Source organism: Diplotaxodon limnothrissa, linkage group LG22 (genome assembly GCF_057381915.1).
Source record: "Diplotaxodon limnothrissa isolate DT_005_m linkage group LG22, D_limnothrissa_male_GT1.1, whole genome shotgun sequence".
Taxonomy (NCBI): Eukaryota; Metazoa; Chordata; class Actinopteri; order Cichliformes; family Cichlidae; genus Diplotaxodon; species Diplotaxodon limnothrissa.
In genome coordinates this window covers 2,125,893-2,132,170 of record NC_140616.1, presented here as the reverse complement: position 1 = coordinate 2,132,170, position 6,278 = coordinate 2,125,893, and positions in this window count along the sequence as shown.

Here is a 6,278-nt window from a genome sequence, read left to right as displayed (position 1 = left end):
CTCTCGCGGCCCGGTACCAAACGACTCACGGACCAGTACCGGTCCGAGGCCCGGGGGTTGGGGACCGCTGCTCTTAATTGTTGTGACGCTTGTTCGAAATGCAGAGAGGTGCGCTGGATTTGCCACACGGAGCAGTGCGAGAGTAAAGCATGAGGGAGGGGCTAATAATCGGCTCAGTCATTTTTAATGATAGTTGAAAGCCCAGATCGTCATCGTGATTAAAATTCGATTAATTGAGCAGCCCTATGAATAACTGCCCATGCAAAACATCTGTCTGCAAATACTGGCCACTACTGAATTAAGTAAATCCAACATATTCTTTTTTTCAGTGTACACCCTCTTTGCTGTGTGTTACCTCCATGCTCCTAGTAATTTGCTAGCACTCTGTTTCCCAATGTAGTTTCTTAGTTTCTTAGTTCCTTTGTTTTTTGGTTTGAGTTTCTCATTTCTAGTTCCTTTATTTCGGTTTGGTTTTCTGCAAAAGTGTAGAATTATTTCCAGGAATAAAGCTGCCGTTTTCAGTTAACTTCCCATGTTTGAGTCTTGCGTTCAGGTCCTACATCCTGCCACACAGCCACACATGACAACAAGGCCATGTTATTATGTACATATTGCAACTGCTGAGTTAACCCTTATTATCTCTGTGATATTATAGACAATATTAAAAATAGAAACTTTCTGGAGGTATTTTAATGAACTGTTTCTGTCATTTATATTTTTATGTTATTATAATGTCTCAGTTTAATTTCAGTGTTTTAAATTCATGAAACTGAACTTCAGATCTTGTTGAATGCTGTTTTCATTTGTACATAACTCACAGTTTCACACATTGTGACGTGTCAGAAGAACTGTGTCTCTCTTCTAGTTTTACTTCCTCTGCGTTTTCTCTTCAAAGCTGTCTGACTTACCCCTTATAAGGGCTTTGGGTCCACATGAACCGTTTTCAGTTTTTAGCTTAAGAAAAATTATAGAAATAATTATTTTCTCAAATTAAGATTAATTGGCTGTGACTCATTTTCAGTGAGGAACATAACTCAGAAAACATTCACATTGACCTCCCGTCCCTTTCACATTTGCACCACATACAGGGTCTTCAGGTCCACTGGACCCGTGGCTAGTGAAAATGATCTGTGTGTGTGAGTGTGAGAGAGAGAGAAAAGCATGTGAATTGACCCAGGTGTGACCCATCAGTGCTGTTCCCACACAAGGTTACAACTAGGGATGGGTACCGGTGTCCGGTGCCATGATGGCACCGGTTCTGACATAAACGGTAGTAACCAGACCGAAAAGCAGCGCACATTTCGGTGCTTTATTTCGGTGCTTTTTTTTCCTGAGCTGTGATACACTTCTAGCCAATCATTTTACGTTTCCGAGAATAGTAGGCGGGCCCAGGTACGTACGTTCTGTTAGCGCAGAGCTACAGATTAAAAATGTCCAAGGCGAAGCGGTCAAAAGTCTGGCTGTACTTCACAGCAAAATATGCAAACTCAGCAGCCTGCAACAAGTGCTTTAAGCTGATACTGTGATACTGTCAAAGGAGGTAACACCTCAAATCCGATGAAACAGCTGGCGACGCATAGCGTTTTTTTTTAAAAGCCCAGAAATGCGCCGTATTTGGTAGCTTGCTGCGAGACCTCACACCGAGCGCATCTACTGCGGGTGGGTTGCCTGTTATGCAACATCCCCCAAAAACACGAAGAGGAGAGTCCTGGCCCCTAGCCCTGCCAGTGTAGCAGAAATGATGACGGATGATGATGCAGCAGCAGCCGTTCTTCTCTGCGTGAGGAGCTTAATGTTGTTCGTGTGTAATTTACGTTGAGTAGGCTAACCACGTTATTACATTAATGCATGTAAGGTGAGCTAGCAAACCTCATCATAGCTACATGCGGCTGTCTTCCTGTTTGATGGCAGATACTCCCTTCACCCTGGACAAAAAGGCTAAAATGACCAAAGAAAAAGTGGAAAACAGTTAAACATGAGAGGTTTAGGACAAAGTTTGTGTTTTTTCCATTGTTTAAGCACTGCTTCTGTCATGGTCTGGTTGGGCACCTGCAGGTCTCAGACAGCGGCTCCTCCTCCTTTAGGCGGAGTCCGGTTGCCCCTCCCTGGCTGACCACCTGTGAGCAATCGTGCCAGCGGTATATCAGACCTGCGCTCTCAACCACTCATCGCCTGAGTATCTGCTATTCCCATGTTAGTTCAGTGGAGCATCCTAAACCTTGTCTTAACGCCGTGTGATGACTGACCTGTCTTTTCTTGTCCTCAGCGATAGCACCCGGAGTGGAGATCTTGTTCCCCTCGCTCCCGTCCTCCTGGACCTGGGCCGCCAGCTGCTTACACAACGTGGCCTGCCGGCCCACCGCTCACCTGCCTGCCTCCCCACGCCTCGACCGCTTCCGGGTTTTCCGCTCCACCTGTCCCCTCCATCTGAAACCAAGTAAGGCAATTCAATTCAACTGCGGAGGATTATTGGTTGTCTGCTGGATCCCTCTGATCGTGATCTCCTCTTGTTCCAGTGCCCCCGGCCCCTACCTAGTCCTGTTTCTACCTCCCCGCTGTCCCCGCTGTTCAGCCGTCTCCTAGAGGTGTCTAGGTCGCCCTCATTATCACCGACGAATCCTACGCGCCACTAGTGTGGTGGCGTCGCTTTGTGTTTCACCTTTGTTTACCTGTGGGCGGAAATAAATCATTTGTTTTCTGTCACCTCGCTTCCGGGTTGGTTTCTGCGCCTGTGTCCATCCCTGTTCCCTCGTGCCGTTGAGCTGTGACAGCTTCCAGCCAAGAGTGATACCATATATGCCCCATAGCTGCAGAAAAGGCTAACATTGTTATCTTTTTACAAAAAACAGCTGAGCATGAGAGGTTTTTGGACCAATTTTGTGTTCTCCATTCTTTAAGCACCGGTTTGAGCACCATTTGAGCACCGGCACCGTTTCAAAAGTACCGATTTGGCACCGGTATTGGATAAAACCTAAACGATACCCATCCCTAGTTACAACATTGCTGCAAAATTGGAGCAACCAACACTGTTTGCACCCACATTCCCGCACATTTCACCCTCTGTCTTGCAGGAACGAATCTTGGAGGCATGAAACTACAAATATCTCTGTCATTGTGGTTCCATACCACAACTGATCAAGATGGCAAAGTGATTCTCTGTTCAGACTGTGTTACAGTTGATATTGGAAGAGTCAGAGAGCCTCAGGATGAGCCTGTGAGCACCCAGCTATAGGGCCAAACTCTCAGCAGCTTGCAAATAACACTGTATGGATGTCAAAACAAGGCAAAAACTGAATAGTCTTCCTGCTCAAGAAATGAACCCCCCCCCCCTCATGGCTGCCAATGTGATTTGGATGACCCTAGGACCTACACGCTTGGCAGTTACTCATGCACAACACATCAAGTCTTCTTTTGACCTTTTCATGCCATACCCTATCAAGAAAATCATCCTCGATTGCACCAATTTAGAAGGAAGAAGAGTATTTGGATGCTTACTTTAGGATTCCTGTCCTTGCTGGCATTATGCAGGTCCACAGTGGGCATAGCCTAACAGAATCCCTGTGGGATGAAGAAACTGGCGGAGAACTTTTCCAGTCAACGATGTCTCTTAAAACTTTCGAAATACCATATTTCTAAGATTTTCAGGGCCGAGTACAATAACCTCAGTTTGATCTGAATTAAGAAGCAGAAAGTTAGCGGCCATCCAGGTCTTTAGGTATGTAAGACAATTTAACTAATGCAATTAGTTAATTGTTAATTGGTTAACTAATTGGTGTGTGTTATCTGGCTTCGTGGATAGATAGAGCTGGGTGTCATCTGCATAGCAGTGATAATTTATGCTATGTCTTCTAATGATGCTGCCTAAGGGAAGCATGTATAGTGTAAACAGAATTGGTCCTAGCACTGAACCCTGTGGAACTCCATAACTAACCTCAGTGTGTGAAGAGGACTCTCCATTTACATGCACAAACTGGAGTCTATTAGATAGATATGATACAAACCACTGCAGCACAGTACCTGTAATACCTACAGCATGTTCTAATCGCTCTAATAGGATATTATGGTCGACAGTATCGAACGCTGCACTAAGGTCTAGCAGGACAAGCACAGAGATGAGTCCACTGTCAGAGGCCATAAGAAGATCATTTGTAACCTTCACTAAAGCTGTTTCTGTGCTGTGATGAGCTCTGAAACCTGACTGAAACTCTTCAAATAAACCATTCCTCTGCAGATGATCTGTTAGCTGTTTGACAACTACTCTTTCAAGGATGTTTGATATGAAAGGAAGGTTGGAGATTGGCCTATAATTAGCTAAGACTGCTGGGTCTAGAGATGCTTTTTGAGTAAAGGTTTAACTACAGCCAGCTTGAAGGCCTGTGGTACATAGCTGATTATTAGAGATAGGTTGATCATATTTAAGATTAAAATGACGATCAGTAATATGTTCTGGCTTTGCGGAGGGCTTTCTTATAAAGCAGCAAACGAGTCATCTGCTTTAAGGCTACGTGTTTGAGAATTATACCACAGAGTCAGGTACTTCTGATTAGAGACCTTAGTTTTCACAGGAGCTACAGTATCCAGAGTCGTACGTAGTGAGGAGGTAAAATTATTAACACGATAATCGACCTCTGTTGGAGCAGCGTTCAGATAGCTGCTCTGCTCTGTGTTGGTACAGGGCATTCAAGATGATAACAGTGGGTGGATTATATTCTTAAACTTAGTTACAGCGCTTTCAGAAAGACATCTACTGTGATAAAGTCTACTCTCCACCGCTGTGTAATCAATTATTGTAAATGTAAATGTTATCAGGAAATGATCAGACAGCAGAGGGTTTTCAGGAAACACTGTTAAATGTTCCGTTTCTATGCCATATGTTAAAACAAGATCTAGAGTGTGATTAAAGTGGTGGGTGGGTTCTTTTACATTTTGAGAGAAGCCAATTGAGTCTAATAACAGATTAAATGCCATGTTGAGGCTGTCATTTTTAGCATCTACATGGATGTTAAAATCACCCACAATAATTATTTTATCTGAGCTCAGAACTAAATTAGATATAAAGTCTGAGAAATCAGACAGAAACTCTGTGTAAGGCCCAGGTGGACGATAGATGATAACAAGTAAGACTGGTTTCTGAGTTTTACAGCTGGGGTGGACGAGGCGAAGCATCAGGCTTTCAAATGAATTAAAAGTCTGTCTGGGTCTTTGGTTGATTAATAGGCTGGTGTGAAAAATTGCTGCCACACCTCCCCCTCGGCCTGTGCTTCGAGGTTTCTGGTAGTTAGAATGACTCGGGGGTGTTGATTCATTTAAACTAACATAATCATCCTGCTGCAACCAGGTTTCTGTAAGGCAGAGTAAATCAATTTGTTGATCAATTATTAAGTCATGTACTAACAGAGACTTGGAGGAGAGAGACCTAATATTTAATAATCCACATTTCACTGTTTTACTCTTTGGTTCAGATGTGGATACTGTATTGTTCTTTCTTTGTGATTGATTATGTTTAAGTTGTTTGTTGCTGGTTTTTAGTTTGTTTTTTGTCTGTTTGGGAGCTGACACAATCTCTATGGAGATGGGTTTTTGGGGGGGTAGCAGGAGGAGAGAAGCTGCAGAGAGGCGTGTAAGACTGCAACTCTGCTTCCTGGTCCCAACTCTGGATAGTCATATTTTGGGGGGTTTAATAAATTTGTCCATATTTCTAGAAATGAGAGCTGCTCCATCCAAAGTGGGATGGATGCCGTCTCTCCTAACAAGACCAGGTTTCCTCCAGAAGGTTTGCCAATTTTTTATGAAGCCCACATCGTTTCTGGGACACCACTCAGACAGCCAGCAATTTAAGGAGAACATGCGGCTAAACATGTCACTGCTGGTCTGATTGGGGAGGGGACCAGAGAAAGCTACAGAGTCCCACATTGTTGTGCAAAGTTACACACAGATTCGATATTGATTTTAGTGACCTCCGATTGGCGTAACCGGGTGTCATTACTGCCGACGTGAATTATGATTTTACTGTATTTACGTTTACCTTTAGTCAGCAGTTTTAAATTTCCTTCAATGTCGCCTGCTCTGGCCCCTGGAAGACAACTGACTATGGTTGCCGGTGTCTCTAGCTTCACATGTCTGAGAACAGAATCACCAATTACCAGAGTTTGACCCCCAGTGGGTGTGTCGCCGAGTGGGGAAAAACGGTTAGACACATGAACGGGTTGGTGGTGTACCTGGGGCTTCTGTTTAAGACTACACTTCCTCCACACCGTCGCCCAGCCGCCCTCTTTCCC